The sequence below is a fragment of the Physeter macrocephalus genome, chromosome 14, assembly GCF_002837175.3.
Source record: "Physeter macrocephalus isolate SW-GA chromosome 14, ASM283717v5, whole genome shotgun sequence".
NCBI lineage: Eukaryota > Metazoa > Chordata > Mammalia > Artiodactyla > Physeteridae > Physeter > Physeter macrocephalus.
This window is the reverse complement of record NC_041227.1, coordinates 45,898,087-45,915,597: the sequence shown is the minus strand read 5'-3', so window position 1 is coordinate 45,915,597 and position 17,511 is coordinate 45,898,087. Positions and strand designations below refer to the sequence as shown.

The 17,511-nt window shown below is 47.7% G+C and overlaps 1 protein-coding gene across 1 annotated transcript in view; it reads left to right on the top strand.

Annotated features, from left to right (window-relative positions):
• Positions 1–7,590: 7,590 nt before the first annotated feature.
• The window catches only part of ZNF133 (zinc finger protein 133), a 35,751-nt gene continuing 25,830 nt past the window's right edge, over positions 7,591–17,511 (top strand). Inside the window, exon 1 of the mRNA XM_024123622.3 lies at positions 7,591–7,759. The gene's annotated coding sequence lies outside the window, so the exon portion shown is untranslated. The remainder of the gene's footprint in view (positions 7,760–17,511) is intronic.

The following is a 17,511-nucleotide window of genomic DNA, read 5'->3' as shown; positions in this document are numbered from 1 at the left end:
CTCTTTCTTTCTTTCTTTCTTTTTTTTTTTTATAGCAGTACGCGGGCCTCTCACTGCTGTGGCCTCTCCCGTTGCGGAGCACAGGCTCCGGACGCGCAGGCTCAGCGGCCATGGCTCACGGGCCCAGCCGCTCCGCAGCATATGGGATCTTCCCGGACGAGGGCTCAAACCCATATCCCCTGCATTGGCAGGTGGATTCTTAACCACTACACCCACCAGGGAAGTCCCAAGGCCTGCCTCTTTCTAGCCTAGCCATTTCTTTCATTATCTTTCTCCATAGGCCTCAGGTTTTTTTAAATCTACCAAACAAAGTACATATTTAGAGGAAACGTGTTTTCTCACTTTTAGAGGCACAGACACCCTGCCATGTATAAGATGTTACAGTACTGACTGATATTACCAAATGAAATTCGACGTGTGAAACAGTGACTGGGACAGTATGGACTTTCCGAAAATGTTAGCTATTAGGATTGTATCATCACAGCCAAAAGCCAAGGGGACAAGGGTATTTTTGTCAGTCTCTGCTGCCTTGTGGAAGATTAGTGTATCGCTTGTATTTGATACCTTGAAATACTGAAAAAACAATCTTAAGAGTTCAGAGGATCTTGGTATCTTTGACAGCAGGTACAGACACAGGTGTCTGAGGATGCCCGGAGGCCCAGCAGCCCCACCCTGGGGCTGGCCGCTGTAAGTCACTGAGCCTCCCACCCTGGGGGGCACTCTGCTCCTTGATCTAGTCTGTAGATGTGTCTACCTTGGTATGAAGGGCTTGCCTGTGCAACCCTCCAAACTTGACCACTCGCCTAAAACTAATGTTTCCTGTAAACTATTTTTTTTTTGGCCATGCCACGCAGCACGGCTTGCAGGATCTTAGCTCCCCAGCCAGGAATCAAACCCGTGCCCCCTGCAGTGGAAGGGCAGAGTCCTAACCAGTGGACCACCAGGGAATTCCCTAAACTAATTCTTTTCCAGATATATATCTGGAGTCTAGTAAAGGTGTGTTGAACGTATGCAACTGCTTGCTAAAGTCACAGGCTTCTCAAAAAAAAAAGCTAATTCCATTTATGTGAAGTTCTAGGACAGGAATCACTAATCTAGCGATTGCCTTTGAGGCTGTGGGGATGAGGATTTAGCTGGAAGGGGCACAAGGGAGCTTCCTGGAGTGATGGGAACATTCTGCATCTAGAGAAGGATTTGGGTTTCATGGGTGTCTGCGTTTGTCAAAATTTATTAAATGGTACTCTTAAGATTTGTGCACTTCACTGTAAGTAAACTTAAAAAATGGACTGTAAACAAATATTGAACTTTAGCTAATGACCTGCGTGCTGAAGTGCTTAGGGGTGAACTGATGTCTGTGACTGTGAAATGCATCCAAAAATTCGATGCACTAATGGATGGGCAGATAGAGAGGGGTGTGACAAAAAATATATATGTATATGGTAAAATAGTAACTGTGGTAGGCGTCTGGACATTCCGATTCTTCCAATTTTTTGTGTTAGAAAATTTTCACAATAAAATGTTGGGAGGAAAAGAATTAAGATAGATGCAGTCATTTATTGTCTCTAATGTTACTCCAGCTTATTCAACTTTCAGGATTCTACTTTGGAAAAGGACATTTGTTACAATTCTAACCAAAGAAGTCTGCAGAGTGGAGAGCTGGTACCTCTCTGGTCCTTTGTCTAGTAACAGGGCCAGAGGGTAATTACTTGCAGACACATCCCTCTCCCCCATAGTCTGTGCTGCTGGAGTGGGGAGTGCAACACATTCACTTAATGAGCCCTTGTGAGTGGTGTGTGGTGGGCACTTCATTAACGTGTGGAAAGAGCAGGGTTTGGGGGCCAGACAGGGGTTCAGATTTGGATTCTGCAATTTACTGGCTGCTGCCAGCTCTGTTTCTGTGTCCCCATCCACAAGAAGGGGGGAATCTCCATTTGGCTGTTCTGAAGGTTCAAGAAGGTAATGTGGGCAAAGCACAGTATCTGGCTCCTGAGAAGAGCTTAAAAAAATAGTAGCCTATACCTGAAATTGAGTCATACCTGGGTCATCGGGCCCTCATGGAACTACTGGAGAACAAAATCCCAAAGGAACCACTAGGTTCTCACCTAGACTGAGATATCTTGTCAACCCATTTCCAGGACTGACCTCATTCAGCTGCTCCTTCTGTAGTTCGCTTTATCCGCACCCTCCTGTCATTTACAAGGTGCCTCCAGGAGACTGACAAGTGCCCATGGGCCCCGCCTGGCCAGGAGCATCTCCCTTCCTGGGAGCTCAGGTCCCCAAGTCACAATCTGCGTCTTGTCAGAATCCCCAGCATTTTCAAGTTTGAAGACACTAGTCTACATTAGATGAGTTTTCTGATGACTCCCAGTTGTTCACTGGTAATAAATCTCATTTGTCTTTACCAGGGCTTTACTCCTGTATATTACTTCTTATTGTCCCTAGTTTCTTCCTTCTTCAGGATCTGCTCTTCCCTGATGCTGGCATTACTGTCATTAAAAAAAAAAAAATCTGATCATGACGCTCAGTCTTTTTTTTTTTTTTTTTTTTTCTGGTTTGCTTGGGACCTACCCAGTTTTTTTTTTTTTAATTTTTATTGGAGTATAGTTGATTTACAATGTTGTGTTAGTTTCTGCTGTACAACAAAGTGAATCATTTATACATATACATATATCCACTATTTTTTAGATTCTTTTCCCATATAGGTCATTACAGAGTATTGAGAAGAGTTCCCTGTGCTATACCGTAGGTCCCTGTTAGTTATCTATTTTATGATGCTCAGTCTTGCTTAACTATGAATACTGTTAAAAAGTTAACTTATTGGGCTTCCCTGGTGGCGCAGTGGTTAAGAACCCGCCTGCCAATTCAGGGGACATGGGTTTGAGCCCTGGTCCGGGAAGATCCCACACGCAGCAGAGCAGCTAAGCCCACGTGCCACAACTACTGAGCCTGTGCTCTAGAGCCCGCACAACACAACTACTGAAGCCCTCACTCCTAGAGCCCATGCTCCTCAACAAGGGAAGCCACCGTGATGAGAAGCCCGCACACCGCAACGAAGAGTAGCCCCTGCTCGCCGGATCCCACATGCAGCAGAGCAGCTAAGCCCACGTGCCACAACTACTGAGCCTGTGCTCTAGAGCCCGCACAACACAACTACTGAAGCCCTCACTCCTAGAGCCCATGCTCCTCAACAAGGGAAGCCACCGTGATGAGAAGCCCGCACACCGCAACGAAGAGTAGCCCCTGCTCGCCGCAACTAGAGAAAGACTGTGTGCAGCACAACAAATAAATAAATAAATAAATAAATAAATAAATAAACTTATTAAGGGACAATCGGCTTTACTGAAAATATTAAATATATGGGTACATGGATGCATTATTTAAATTAAAAAATAATATATCAATGAAGTTCCTTTTCTCAGTGATTAGATATTGTGCTGTTATGATTTTTATAAGCTCACCAATGGACAGGATTGAGTACGGACACCTCAGCCAGGCAGGCAAGGAAATCCACGGAGCCCCCGCCTCCAATCATCATTCCTGCCTCCTGTCACCCGCCCCCGGCCCGCTTCGTGCTTCATTCTCCAAGCTCTCCCAGTCCTCTGCACTTCTGAATGGCTCTGGTGATACTGGGATCCGGGGTTTGAGCATCCATGTCTCATTGCTACCTGGAAATTCTGTATTTTCTCTTTTTTTATTATTATTTTTTTGTGTGTGTGTGTGGTATGCGGGCCTCCCTCTGTTGTGGCCTCTCCCGTTGCGGAGCACAGGCTCCGGACGCGCAGGCCCAGCGGCCATGGCTCACGGGCCCAGCCGCTCCGCGGCATGTGGGATCCTCCCAGACCGGGGTGCGAACCCAGTTCCCCTGCATCGGCAGACGGACGCGCAACCAGTGCGCCACCAGGGAAGCCCTGTATTTTCTCTTTTAAGATAGCATCCTATTTAAATGCCTAGTGCTGATTGGAAAATCATAACTTGGTAAGCACAGTAAAGACTGGTTTAGGCAAGAATCATCAATGGATGTATGGTCTTAAAGTGTCTCCCCAGATATGGTCTTCGGTACAAGGCAGAAATCGAGCAGCACCAGATGTGATGCCCCGTGAAGGATGCAATTCCACTCAAGTCAGTGCTGGATCCAACCATGTGGGAGCCTCAGGTAAGCCCCAGTAAGAAATGGTCAGCTACCAAAAAGAAGTCCCGACCCTTCAAGAATGTTGTCACAAAAGACAAAAACACAACTGTGAAATACTCCAGATTAGAGGAAGTTAGGGACATGACGACTAAACTCAAATCCTAGACTGGATCCTGTACTAGAGTGAGGCCATGTTATAAAACACACTCTTGGGTCAGTTGTCAAACTGGAGTATGGATGGCAGGTTATGTAAGATATTGCATCATTGTTAAATTTACTGAACCAGGTAACTACTGTGGTCATGTAAGAGAATGTCCTTGTTCTTAGGAAACATGCATCGACATAACTAAGGGTCTATGGTGTGTGCAACTTACAGATGGTTCAAAGAAGAAAAAGGAGAGAGAGAGAGAGCACGCGCATGCTTGCTTACTTGGACAAATTAGAGAGAAACCCTGGAGGAGAATGTTAGCGATAAGTGAATCTGGTAAAGGCAGTATTGGTGTCCTGTGCACTATTTTTGCAATGTTCTGTAAGCTTAAAATTATTTCCAAATAAAAGTCTGAAGTTTAAAATATGTATTTTTACAAATTAAAAAAAAACAGCTCAATGACATGTTTCTCTAAGCAAAGGTAAATCACACACTACCAATAACAACACACACCTCTTCTCAACTGTACAAAAACATGAAGACCTACCCTGGGGAGATGTGGAAAGTCAAGTCTTTGTTGTCAGGTTCATTCCTAAGGCAAAGGTCGGCTCTCCCTCTCTTGCCTTTTCTGCATCAAGGGTTTAAGCTGCTCAGTAGGTCAGTTTTAAGTTGTAAGGGAAGCCATAATCACCCAGTGATACCAGGTGGCTGTTATTCTCCAGCACCACCCCTCGGTATGGGTTCTTCAGAGCAGGACTCCACCTCTTAGGTGAAATCCACATCCACATCCCTGAAGAGCAGTGTGGACTAAAAAAAAAAAAAAAAAAAAAAAAAAAGCACAACCTGAAAGTTGAGAATGATATTTTACTCGGTGGACATCCTGAGGATTTAAGCCTGGGAGACAGCCTCTCAGATGGCTCTGAGAGAGTGTTCCATAGAGGTGAGGGAGGAGCCAGGATATACAGGAGTTTTTGAAGAAGAAACAAACAAACCAGGTGGTCAGAACATCAAAGATTCCTGTTATTTAAAGAAAAAACAGACATCTCCAGTTAATGAATTTAGCGCTTTTCTATGTATGGGAAGATGCAAGAGTCTAGGCTCGTTGAAATCGTTCCTTTGATATGCACCCAACTACCTAGGGCCAGTACCCTTTTTTCTCCATCCTGAATCCCCTCAGCGTTTACAGTTGGGAGGGGCTGCAGTGGCCACAACAGCCTTTGTTTACTGATAGGGCAGGTGACTTCCTTGACTTTCTTTGTCCACATAGCTAATGTGGACTAAGCATGCCACCTGCCTGATTAGTAAACAAAGGCTGTTGTAGCCACCAAGGCATCAGCCACTGCAGCCACACCTCGCCCCCCACGGTGCACCCTGAGGGGGCTCAGGATGGGAAAGAACAGGATACTGGTCCCAGATAGCTAAGGTGCGTAGCAAAGGAATGATTTGAGTGAACCCAGACTCTTGCATCTTCCCATACATAGAAAAGCACTAAATTTATTAACTTGATGTCTGATTTTCTTTAATTAACAGTAACCTTTTGATGTTCTGACTACCTGGTTTTTGTTGCAAAACTCCTATATATCCTGGCTCCCCCACTCCCTCTTCGGAGCAGTCCCGCAGAGCTGAGAGGCTGCCTCCTAAGCTTGAAGTCCTCAGAAAGTCCGCCTGATAAAACATAATTCTCAACGTTCAGGCTGTGCATTTTCAGTCGACACTAATTTCTTGGTGAATGACTAGTCGTAGGGTGGGGCAGAGAGGGATGTGGAGAGAGGGTCCAAGTCAGACTGGGCATTTTCTCCAGGGCAGGGGCTGAATGTAATTCATTACGAACATGGCAGCTTCCGGGCAAGAGAAGGGGATGGATTCAGCCTCCAAGAGCTAGAAAGGAATTTTAGGAAATTCTTGTCTCTCCCTGGCTTTCCGGGCCATGTGAACATTTTCTTGGTCTTCCTAGAGGACAAAATTTCAGAAAGCAAATCTGAGGAAAGTAAACAGAACTGAGAAGGTGCCCTAGTGGAAACGCCCTTCCACAGTGAAGTGGGGTGTGTCCTTCAGCTCCCCAGTTGAGGTATCCCAGATGGCACCAGTGCTGCCCCATTTTCAGGACCCTGAACAAAGACCCAGAGAGCTGTGGACAAAAAAAAAAAAGAAAAAAAAATATATATATATGGCGCCTGCCATTCCAATAATCAACGAATATTGCCTGCCATCAAGGCATCAACCTCTGCAGCCACACCGAGGGTGCACCCTGAGGGTGCGCCCTGAGGGGACTTCAGGATGGAGAAAAACAGGATATCGGCCCTAGATAGCTAACGTGCCATATCAAAGGAATAATTTCACTGAGCCCAGACTCTTGCATCTTCCCATGCATAGAAAAGTGCTAAATTCATTAAGTTGAGATGTGTGTTCTTTTGTGCCTAGTGGTCATCTTTTGAGGTTCAACACGCGTTTTCGTCAGCAAAAACTCCTATATATCCTGGTTCCTCCCATACCTCTTTGAAACAGTTCCCCAGAGCTAGCTGAGCGGCTGTCTCCCAGGTGTAAGCCCACCAAATGAAACGTAATTCTCAACTTTCAGGTTGCTGTGTTTTTCCGGTACACACAGCTTAGACTATGAAGGGATCAGCCCCAAGCTATTGTCTATCAGTTAGGCTCCTGTTCCCCCAGTAGATGGATGAGAGGCTGCCCATAAATCTGTGGACTCACACAGGGACAAGACCTCAGGGCGCACAGAGGGATGTTTCAGTTGCGGACATGGGCTGGAACCCGCGTCTGCCTCCTTCGGTCGTGAGATCCCGTTAAGATGCCTTGCCTCTCCCAGTCTCAGTAACCACCCCCGCCATGAGTTTAAGTGAGTTCAAGGGTTATGTGAACTGGTGGACACCACGCCTGCGCGGCGCTCACGGAGCGCGGACACAGCCTCGCTCCCCCGCAACTGGAGCGGTGGAGACCGCACGTCCCATTGCCACCCATCGGCACCCACCCCAGGAGCCCAACGGAAGCTCCCCTGACACGTCACTTCCGCCAGCCGAGGGGGCGGGGTCGGAACCGGATGCGGAAGTCACTGCAGGGGTCACTGGGGAGGGTAGTCTTTGAGGCGGAGGCGTTAGAGAAAGGGGTCATTGCACGTAGAGAAGCTACATGCTTTCGCTACATGCCTTGTCCATGTGGTTTGAAGAAAAAAAAACAGGGGGAATCCCGGCGCCACAGTGGCCATTCTCCGGTGGCCGGAGCATGTCACCCAGAAACGGTTCTCTCAGCGGCCAGTGGGAGCGGCTGGCGGGCGGCGCGCTTGATGGCGCCGAGCATGCTGGGAGGTGTGGTCCCGGCGCCACCCGAAGATTCTGGGTAGTGTAGTCCTGGCGTCCTGCTGGAGTGGCCCCCGAGCTGGTGGCTCGAGTGACCCCTTGTTCTTTGGTGGCGCTGGTGAGTGTGGCTCCCGCGGGCCCTCGCTGCAGCCGTGCCCTTCCCCGCGCGGAAAGGTAAGTCCTGAAAGACTGGCCTGCGGGCTGGGGCTGGAGACGGTTCGGGTGGTGGGGAGGGGAGGTGGCGGCGGGGACGCGCTGTCGTGGCTCAGGCCGTGCCCTGCCGGGTGTCACATTTTGGGATGTGGGCGCGCCTCTCCGAGGGACGTGGGTGAAGCCCAGCCGCGGTGCCCAGTGGTGGCGGGTGCTGGGCTCCGGCCTCGTCCTAGGTTTGGCCTTGGCCGAAATAGCGGTATTGGGAGAGGGGTTCGCTCATGCCACGAGTCCCCGGGTTTAGGGGTTTGAGTAAGTAGGCTTTGGGGGCCTTATGTTTCCGAGGGGGTGCCAGGTGCCAGCAGGCCCCGGTGCCAGGTGTCTCGAGTTCTGGTGGGTGGGAGCTGGTAGTTTTCTTTCGGGCCCGGCTACCCCTCGGCTTTGCTGAGGCCTCCCGCGGATGGGCGGCCGGCGTGGGCCAACGCGCCCGGGATGGGCTGGGTGTGGAGTGGCCATTTTGGTGCGATCTTGCGGGGTGTGGACGAGTGTCTCAGTTTGGCTGGTCGCCCCTGGGTTTGGGACTTGGAGGAAGAGGTCGTCTGGGGCCCACCGAGCAAGTTTTTCAGAGGTCGTGGAAACCATCACTGATAACGGGAATCAAGGATTTACACATCTCTAGGGTGGCCCGGCTTTGGGATCTTACGTTCCATTTTAAATTTTTATTACGGAGAAATTTTAAACGGAAATAAATAGAACTCCATAGACCCATCACGCAGATTTAACCCTTATCACCTCGTGAACAATCTTGATTCATCTCAAAATGATACACTGAGAATCCTTACAACCCACAGAGGTTCGCTGTCACTGCCCGGCTTAAGAGCCTGGCCTCCACAGCCAGATTTCATCCAGACTCTGTCACCTTATAACTGTGTCACCTTTGGCAAGAGACTGACCTCACTGTGCCTCGGTTATCTCATCTGTAAAATGAAAATAATAAATCTTACTTCACTGGGTTGTGAGGCTAGAATGAGATAAAACTCATCCAGCGCCTGGAACAGTTTCCGGTATATACTAAGTGCCCAGTGAGTGTGAACTTCCCTAGTAAAGATCAGTGGTGAGAGAGGATCAGCTAAGGCCCGGTGTTCCAGCCTACATCCCGGCTCTGTTCCCAGCAAGCTGCCCGCAGTCTTGTCTTCTGTGGCAGGTCCCTTCCTGATGCCTATAGGGAAGAGGAAACCCTACTCTGCTGGAGCTTGAGGGTTTCCAGCAACTCTCCTGAACCTTTCGGTTCTCATTCTGCCCCCTGTGGCTCCTGCCTGCCCAGAGAGGACTGCCTGGTGGGCCAGGGGAGGACTCCTGGGCTCCTGACAGCCCAGCCTCAGGTGGGGACCACTTGCCTTTTGCCTGCGGAACCATGGGTGGGTTTCCTTTGCTCAACTTTGGCATCTTGTGCCTTGTAATGCCCCATCCCGGGATCAGGGCCCCAGCTGGTTTCCCCAGGAAGCAAGGCCTGTTGTAAGGGTGGCCATTTTCACAGGGACTGTTCTTCAGACCCAGCGTCCTCCTTCACTATCCCTCCATCCTTGCGCCAGCGCTCCGTCTCAGCGTTTGTTCAGACCTGCTCACGCCTGGGGCTTGTCCGCCGTGAAGGCCTCGGCCTTCTGGTCTCGTTCTGTCCAGCGCCCTCACTGCCTTTTTGTCCCAGGCTTATCATTTCACACGCAGATACCTCAGGAGGCAGCTTACACATAAGGACTTCTCGTTGTAATATAACCACAATTTCATCATTACACCCAACAAAATTAATAGTTCCTTCTCCAGTTGTTTTAAAGTTTCTTTCAGTCAGAACAGCTCTGGTCAGAGATAGGAGAGGGAGATTTATGTGGAATTCAGTGTGGTGGTTTTCCCTGTCTCTGCCCCTCTCCCCACATTTCTTCTAACCTTGCAGATCTGGTTAACATCTGCAACTTCTGCCCTTGGTACAAGCTGGGCCTCTTTGGTCTTTCCAGACTTACCTCCTGTTCGGTGGCTGCCGTTTTCTCTCCCCTGTGCTGTGCACTGGGTCCCCTTCTCCTTCCCCGTCTCCACTCCTGCAGCGCCCTTGCTCCTGCCTCTTCTCCATCTTCTCCCTCTGCCCGCCCCCACCGCTGCCTCTTGAGTTGGGCACCTGAGGTATAAATACTGATCTTGCCATTCAGCCTGCTAAAAAAGGACCTTTCTAATCGTTTGCTTCTGTCCCCACTCCAAAGTCAGACTGCCCAGATTAAAATCTCAGTTTCACCATATCTAGCTGTGTGGCCCTGAGCATGTTACGTTACCTCTCTGAGCCTTCGGTTCCTCATCTGCCAAATGGGGATCAGAATGGTGTCTACCTGACAGGGATGTTGGGTGTGATAACCCTAGCCATGCGGTTAGAGCGCCTAGTACATAAATACTCAGTAATTGTTCGTTAGAATTATTATTAATGCTTCCAACTTGTTCTCCAAGTCACCCTTTCAGTGTCCTCCCCTATTCCCCACGCTCGTCAGACCCTGCTTTACAGCTGCATGGAAACTTATTCCATTGTCCATTTTGTTTCTCCGTACCTCTCTGCTTGAGTATCAACTCCTGTTATGAGCTGGGACGCGCTCCCCCGGCAGAGCACCCTGCACGTCCCCGGCAGTATTCCTGGGCTCCCGTTCGCGGTGGGATGCTTGACACATCAGGACCCCAGGGCTCAGGCTGTGTCATGACTGTCCAGCTGTCCCATTGGACTGGGAGGTGGTTCTTTGACGGTTGGGTGCCTCATCTTGTGCTTCTTGAGCCACTGATACAGTTCCTGGCACCGGGTTAGACTAAGTGAGTGATGCATGGTGAAGACATGAGTGTCATCCTTGCTGGAAGGATGGAAGTTCACATGGGGAGTCTGATTGGAAAGTGTGCTGTGGGCATTAGTGGATGGAAAGTGCGCTGTGGGCATTAGTGGAGTGAGCCCTAAATAGCAAGTTAGTGTGGACTTGATGTGGGTGCAGGAGGGACCCAGTAAAGGGTCTTGAGCAGAGCAGGGACCACAGTTTCCCTCCAGCTCTTGCCCTGCAGCTTTCCTCCCCTTCAGAGCTAAACTCCTTGAAAGAATTCTCTTTTCTTGCTGTCTCCATTAATATCCTTCCATTGCCTTTTAAATATTACAGTAAGGTTTTTCAGCTTTACCCACTAAAAATTATTCTTTGTCTAAGTTACCACTAAGCTTCCTGTGGCTAAATACCAGTCCGTGCTCAGCAACATTTTACATAGTTGCATTCGTCTTAGGATCTCCTTTCATGTTGCTGTTCCTGGTTTCCAGGTTTTCCTCCTACCTCATAGGCTGCTCCTCCTCTTTCTCCTTGGCTGGCTTCTTTACTCCCAGACCCCCCTGTGGAAGGCCCCGCTTCAGCTCCATCTCTCGTTGGTGGCCCCGTCCACTCTCAAGGCCTGAGATGCCATCTCTCTGAGGTTCAGCCAAGATCTCTGCCTTCAACTCCAAATCCCAGTCTCCTGTCTACTTGGCATTTCCACTTGGGTATCTCATGGGCACCCAAACCTGATGTGTCCAACAACAAACTCTGATCAACTCCTGTAAACATGCCCTGCCCCCGTGGAGGATGGACAGTTCTATCAGGGAGTTGAGCTGTAAAAGGGAGCAGAGACATGGCAATGCCTTCAGCTTCCTCAGGCTCAGAACTTCGGAGTCGTGCTCGACTCCTTTCTTGCTCTTACACTCCATATCCCCAATAAGCAGCCTCCGCCGCTTCTGCTGTGGTCCGGGCCACCACCCCACCTGGATGGTCATAGCCCTTGAGTGATCTCTCTGCTTCCTTCCTTGTCCCCCTCAGTACAGCTGTATTAGTCAGTTCAGTAGGCAGGTCATGCATTTGCTCAAAGACCTCCAGTGGCTTCTCACCTCAGTCAAAGTGAAAACCTCCCCCACTCAGTGTCAGTCACCGCATACCAGCCACAGTGAACTGTCTCTGTGCCTTGACTGTGCCAGGCCGACTCTTGCCTCAGGGCCTTTGCACTGGCTGTTCTCTTGCATGCGATGCTCCTTTCAAAGTTACTCACTTGGCTCATTCCCTCACAGCCTTCAGATTTTTATTCAATCATCTTCTCAGCAAGGCCTTCCTAACCACTATTTAAAATCTGAAAACTCTGTCTCTTTTGTGTTACTTCTTCTCTGCTTCCCTGCTTTATTTTCTTTATCTCACTCATTACTTTCTGATCTGGTGTGTGTTTTATTTAATATGTCCATCTTCCTTCTCTAAACTTGCATGTCAGTGAGGGCAGATGTTTTTGTCTTTGTTCACTTCTGTATCCCCAGGGTCTAAGATAGTGTCTGTCGCACAGTAAGAGCTTAGGACATTTTTAATAAGTAATCCAGCCATGTGTAGATGGAGCTAATTCTGGGAGGAATGGATCAGGCTGGCTGGGATGTCAGGAGATGGTCTGCAGAGCCTCTCTCAGGAGGGACTGTCGCTTCCCCAGCCGGGGTGGGGGTGGGAGGCATAGAGAGTTCTTGGAGGTGGACTCAGTAGGCCTTGGTAACTGGTGTGATTTGGCAGGAAGAGAGGTACACCTGGTGCCCGAGTCAGCATGTGGGTGATGGGAAGGGTGCTTCTGTCATTAACGGAGCTGAAGAAGGCAGAGGCACAGCATGTCTGCGACGGCTTTCATTATTGATTGCTGCACAACAAGCTCCCCAAAACCATGGCGTAGATGAGCCACCATGTTATCATCTCTCCCAGTTCCTTGGGTTAAATCCGCTGGGCAGTCTTTCTGCCCTGTGGGAGTTACAGATCCAGCTGAATTTTCCCACAGAGTCACTTGTGGACTCTTTTGGGTTGGACCATCCAAGACGGTTCCGTTACACATCTGGTGCTTTAGTGGACTGGCTGGAAGGCCGGGGGCACCTGGGCCCCACACTCTTTCTCCGCAGAGTATCGGGGCCTCTGCTTCTGCGTGGTCCTTCCAGCAGGGGAGTTGAAGTTCTTAAAGTGGCATCTTGGGCCTCCTGAGAGCATAAGCTGTGTAGCCTTCTTAAGACTTAAGCCTGTGGGACTTCCCTGGTGGTCCAGTCGGTAAGACTCCACACTCCCAATGCAGGGGGCCTGGGTTCAATCCCTGGTCAGGGAACTAGATCCCACATGCTGCAGCTAAGACCCAGCACAGCCAAAATAAATAAATAAATATTAAAAAAAAAAGACTTAAGCCTGTAACTGACACAGTGTCACTTGTGCCACATTTATTGGTTAAAGCAGGAACGAGGTCAGTCTGAAGGAGCTCCCAATGTTTGAAGTTGAAATAATTTGAGCAGCAAAATAGTGATAATATTTTTTATTTTATTTTATTTTTTCACATCTTTATTGGAGTAAAATTGCTTCACAATGTTGTGTTAGTTTCTGCTGTACAACAAAGTGAATCAGCCATATGTATACATAATGTCCCCATATCCCCTCCCTCTTGAGCCTCCCTCCCACCCTCCCTGTCCCACCCCTCTAGGTGGTCACAAAGCATTGAGTTGATCTCCCTGTTCTGTGCAGCAGCTTCCCATTAGCCATCCATTTTACATTTGGTAGTGTATGTATGTCAATGCTACTCTCTCACTTCATCTTTTATTTTTTTATTGGAGTATAGTTGACTTACAATGTTGTGTTCGTTTCTGCTGTACAGCAAAGTTATCAGTTGTACATATACATATATCCACTGTTTTTTAGATTCTGTTCCCATATAGGTTGTTACAGAGTATTGAGTAGAGTTCCCTGTGCTATATAGTAGGTTCTTATTAGCATTCTATTTTATATATAGTAGTGTGTATATGTCAGTCCCAACCTCCCAATTTATCTCTTCCCCCCGCAAACTTTCCCCCGGTAACCATAAGTTTGTTTTCTATATCTGTGACTCATTTCTGTTTTTTAAGTTCATTTGTACCATTTTTTTAGATTCCACATATAATAAAGTGATAATATTCTAATGTAACCCATAGGATAAACTATAAATCCACACTGAAATAAATAAGAAGGGACAACTCTTGCTTACAGAAGAATTCCAATTAATTAATTAATTTTTCATATTTATTTATTTCTTTATTTGGTTGCACCGGGTCTTAGTTGCAGCAGGCAGGCTCCTTAGTTGCAGCATGCAAACTCTTAGTTGCGGCATGCATGTGGGATCTAGTTCCCTGACCAGAGATCGAACCCAGGCCCCCTGCTTTGGGAGCATGGAGTCCTATCTACTGTGCCACCAGGGAAGTCCCCAGTTAATGAATTTAGAATGAAAGAGGGAAATAGAACATTGTCATTTGGTCAACACCACAGTAATAATTGTTGCAGACAGGTCCCACAAAATTATGCTGAAATTAGTGGGTGGAAGATTGAAGAGAAACAGGTTATTTGTATAATCTCAAAGTATCTCTCCCGGGCTTCCCTGGTGGCGCAGTGGTTGAGAATCCGCCTGCCGATGCAGGGGACACGGGTTCGTGCCCCGGTCCGGGAAGATCCCACATGCCGCGGAGCGGCTGGGCCCGTGAGCCATGGCCGCTGAGCCTGTGCGTCCGGAGCCTGTGCTGCCTTCCTAACCACTATTTAAAATCTGAAAACTCTGTCTCTTTTGTGTTACTTCTTCTCTGCTTCCCTGCTTTATTTTCTTTATCTCACTCATTACTTTCTGATCTGGTGTGTGTTTTATTTAATATGTCCATCTTCCTTCTCTAAACTTGCATGTCAGTGAGGGCAGATGTTTTTGTCTTTGTTCACTTCTGTATCCCCAGGGTCTAAGATAGTGTCTGTCGCACAGTAAGAGCTTAGGACATTTTTAATAAGTAATCCAGCCATGTGTAGATGGAGCTAATTCTGGGAGGAATGGATCAGGCTGGCTGGGATGTCAGGAGATGGTCTGCAGAGCCTCTCTCAGGAGGGACTGTCGCTTCCCCAGCCGGGGTGGGGGTGGGAGGCATAGAGAGTTCTTGGAGGTGGACTCAGTAGGCCTTGGTAACTGGTGTGATTTGGCAGGAAGAGAGGTACACCTGGTGCCCGAGTCAGCATGTGGGTGATGGGAAGGGTGCTTCTGTCATTAACGGAGCTGAAGAAGGCAGAGGCACAGCATGTCTGCGACGGCTTTCATTATTGATTGCTGCACAACAAGCTCCCCAAAACCATGGCGTAGATGAGCCACCATGTTATCATCTCTCCCAGTTCCTTGGGTTAAATCCGCTGGGCAGTCTTTCTGCCCTGTGGGAGTTACAGATCCAGCTGAATTTTCCCACAGAGTCACTTGTGGACTCTTTTGGGTTGGACCATCCAAGACGGTTCCGTTACACATCTGGTGCTTTAGTGGACTGGCTGGAAGGCCGGGGGCACCTGGGCCCCACACTCTTTCTCCGCAGAGTATCGGGGCCTCTGCTTCTGCGTGGTCCTTCCAGCAGGGGAGTTGAAGTTCTTAAAGTGGCATCTCGGGCCTCCTGAGAGCATAAGCTGTGTAGCCTTCTTAAGACTTAAGCCTGTGGGACTTCCCTGGTGGTCCAGTCGGTAAGACTCCACACTCCCAATGCAGGGGGCCTGGGTTCAATCCCTGGTCAGGGAACTAGATCCCACATGCTGCAGCTAAGACCCAGCACAGCCAAAATAAATAAATAAATATTAAAAAAAAAAGACTTAAGCCTGTAACTGACACAGTGTCACTTGTGCCACATTTATTGGTTAAAGCAGGAACGAGGTCAGTCTGAAGGAGCTCCCAATGTTTGAAGTTGAAATAATTTGAGCAGCAAAATAGTGATAATATTTTTTATTTTATTTTATTTTTTCACATCTTTATTGGAGTAAAATTGCTTCACAATGTTGTGTTAGTTTCTGCTGTACAACAAAGTGAATCAGCCATATGTATACATAATGTCCCCATATCCCCTCCCTCTTGAGCCTCCCTCCCACCCTCCCTGTCCCACCCCTCTAGGTGGTCACAAAGCATTGAGTTGATCTCCCTGTTCTGTGCAGCAGCTTCCCATTAGCCATCCATTTTACATTTGGTAGTGTATGTATGTCAATGCTACTCTCTCACTTCATCTTTTATTTTTTTATTGGAGTATAGTTGACTTACAATGTTGTGTTCGTTTCTGCTGTACAGCAAAGTTATCAGTTGTACATATACATATATCCACTGTTTTTTAGATTCTGTTCCCATATAGGTTGTTACAGAGTATTGAGTAGAGTTCCCTGTGCTATATAGTAGGTTCTTATTAGCATTCTATTTTATATATAGTAGTGTGTATATGTCAGTCCCAACCTCCCAATTTATCTCTTCCCCCCGCAAACTTTCCCCCGGTAACCATAAGTTTGTTTTCTATATCTGTGACTCATTTCTGTTTTTTAAGTTCATTTGTACCATTTTTTTAGATTCCACATATAATAAAGTGATAATATTCTAATGTAACCCATAGGATAAACTATAAATCCACACTGAAATAAATAAGAAGGGACAACTCTTGCTTACAGAAGAATTCCAATTAATTAATTAATTTTTCATATTTATTTATTTCTTTATTTGGTTGCACCGGGTCTTAGTTGCAGCAGGCAGGCTCCTTAGTTGCAGCATGCAAACTCTTAGTTGCGGCATGCATGTGGGATCTAGTTCCCTGACCAGAGATCGAACCCAGTCCCCCTGCTTTGGGAGCATGGAGTCCTATCTACTGTGCCACCAGGGAAGTCCCCAGTTAATGAATTTAGAATGAAAGAGGGAAATAGAACATTGTCATTTGGTCAACACCACAGTAATAATTGTTGCAGACAGGTCCCACAAAATTATGCTGAAATTAGTGGGTGGAAGATTGAAGAGAAACAGGTTATTTGTATAATCTCAAAGTATCTCTCCCGGGCTTCCCTGGTGGCGCAGTGGTTGAGAATCCGCCTGCCGATGCAGGGGACACGGGTTCGTGCCCCGGTCCGGGAAGATCCCACATGCCGCGGAGCGGCTGGGCCCGTGAGCCATGGCCGCTGAGCCTGTGCGTCCGGAGCCTGTGCTTCGCGACGGGAGAGGCCACAACAGTGAGAGGCCCGTGTACCACAAAAAAAAAAAAAAAGAAAAGAAAAGAAAAAAAAAAGTATCTCTCCCAAGGTACATATTAATTATAAAGGGAAAAAGAGTGACTTTGCAATGGAGAAAGCCAGCAGACACTACCTTAACCAAGTGATCAAGATTAAGGTTAACATCGTCAATAATGAAACATATCAATATCACGAACCCCTTGATAGGGTGTGCTGAAAAAGACACATGACTTCTGAGGAACTCTAGCCCCAAATGAACTAATATCATTCTAATCATTTTTTAGAAATCAGATAAACCAAAATTTAGGGGTGTTGTTGAAAAATGTCACTTTCATGAAAGAAGGAACTGTCACAGATTGGAGGAGATGAAAGATATATGACAGCTAAATGCAATGTTGGAAGCTCAGTTGATTCCTGGACCAGAAGAAGGACAGGACATTAGTGGAAAAACTGTTGAAATGTGGTTAAGAGTTGTAGTTTAGATAATAGTATTATATCAATGTTAATTTCCTGGTTTTGATCATTGTATTTTGGTTTTCCAAGATGTTAACATTAGAGAAAACTAAGTGACGGTTATATGGGAATTGACATTTTTGCAACTTCTTTTTGGCATTTTTTTTTTTTTTTTTGCGGTACGCGGGCCTCTCACTGTTGTGGCCTCTCCCGTTGCGGAGCACAGGCTCCGGACGCGCAGGCTCAGCGGCCATGGCTCACGGGCCCACGCGGGCTGCG